The sequence below is a fragment of the Stegastes partitus genome, unplaced genomic scaffold (genome assembly GCF_000690725.1).
Source record: "Stegastes partitus isolate 25-593 unplaced genomic scaffold, Stegastes_partitus-1.0.2 Scaffold877, whole genome shotgun sequence".
Classification (NCBI taxonomy): domain Eukaryota; kingdom Metazoa; phylum Chordata; class Actinopteri; family Pomacentridae; genus Stegastes; species Stegastes partitus.
Window position 1 is genome coordinate 76644 of NW_007578608.1, and position 1893 is coordinate 78536.

Below are 1893 nucleotides of genomic sequence, written 5' to 3' on the forward strand. Positions count from 1 at the left end.
GGTTGAGTGTAGAGTAGGTGGCCCCAGTATCAACTAGGAAAGGCAGTTCACGACCATTAATGGTCACCATCAGCAGGGGATCTGCCCTGGCCCTGCTGACAAGTCTCTCCGGGCCCCGTCAGTAGATCTCGTCCTCCTCACACATCACATATACTTCTTCACCACCTCCAGTTCTCTGAAACGCACCTGGATGAGGCTCTTGGACGTACTGTCCAGGTGGTGCTGCCGCTGCATATGGAGCCTGATAATGTGATGTCTGTGGTTGAACGGGAGGCGGAGGCTGTGGCCGTGGGTTGAGTAGATTATGGGGCGGTATCCACGGATTCACTGGGCAGTCCCTTCTCAGATGGCCAGGTTGGTTACAGCCATAGCACAACAAGGGTCCCCCTTGTCCTCCACCTCTTCCTCTCCCATAAGACCCTCCCCGGCCCAAACCGCGCCCCCGCATTCCCCCTCGCACACCCCAGCCCATGCCCAAGTAAGGATGAGGATATGGATATGGTGTAACCCACGGAGGCGTGGGGAACAGATTGGGAGATAATCCCGGGGCCTGAGGAGCCGGTGGTGCTGGCTGCTGCACCACATTCTTACCCGGCTTCCCCTTTTTATTGTCATTGGCCTGTTGTCTGGCCTGTTGCAGCTGTAATTTAAGCAACTCAACTTCCCTTTTTGCATTCTCCCCCTGATCTTTCTCAGTCTGCTCATTAGCTCTGCGGAGGTGATGAGTCAGATGTCTTTCCCAGAGGTCCTGTGGGCCTCCAGGTACATCAGGATTGTTCTCCATCGCCTCTCTTACTCCTACTGGGGTCCCTTTTAACACTGCTACTCTGAATAAGGAAAGCTGAACTTGGTCAGAGGTCGGATGAGCGCCTGTAACGGCTGCCCATTCCTCTTTGCATCTTTCCAAGTATCGCAGAGCAGTCTCTCCTCCTCCTTGTTTAAAAACCAGTGAATGTAGGGCCCCAGCAGGGACTGGATATTTAGCTCTCATGGCTCTGCCCACTTGTGTGGCACATAACGTGAAACGTATTGAGTTAGAATTAGCATCTACGTTGGCCGCTTTTTCTACCTGCTCTAAGTCCCAGCCTGTAATTTGACGTCCTAACAGTGCTCTCCAGTCTCCTAAAGCTAAAGTGTGTCCCTTAGTGAGTGAATTTAATTTGCCCATCCATTTACCTCCTCCCTCCGTTGGGTGTGGCATTTTTTCTAATATACCTTCCATATCAGTAAAAGAAAAAGGTTGATGTTCCGTTCCTCCTGCTCCAGTGGCTAGCAGGAGCAGCTGTCCTGCCACTGTCCCTGATCTAAGATGTCGGTCAGAGGTTTTTGGGGTGGAAGTAAACTCCTGTCCCGACCACATTTTCATCGTTCCCTTAATATCCACTGGAATCCGTCCGGTTTCAGAATTATTCACGAAACGTTCATATGCCTCCTCTATCATCTCTTCAAGTGACCGTCCTACCTCCTCCTTTTCCCGCCTCTTTCTATCTGCAAAATCACTGCATGGTTCATCTTCTGAATAATGTTCACTGTCTCCCTCATCATCTGCCTCACCGCTCCGTTCTAATGCTTCACACGAGCTCTGTTTAGACTCCTTCAATGTTAACTCTCTCAATCTCTCCATACTTTCATTCACTCCTTTTACAGTCTGTTCCTGATAGTTGTCCAACATCTGGTGCAATTCTTGTATAGCTCTGTCTTTCTCTTCCTGCTCTCTCCTGCTCCTTTCAGCGATGCACTCCTCTGTCTGTCTCAACTTCTCTTCTAATTTACTCACTTCTTTCCTCAAGCTTTCTGTCGCCTGCTCTGGTACTTCCTCCGCTTCTACAAATCCCCCTTTAACATTAAACAGAGGTGCCTGTATCCCAGATGATATATTGTAGGGAGGTGGAC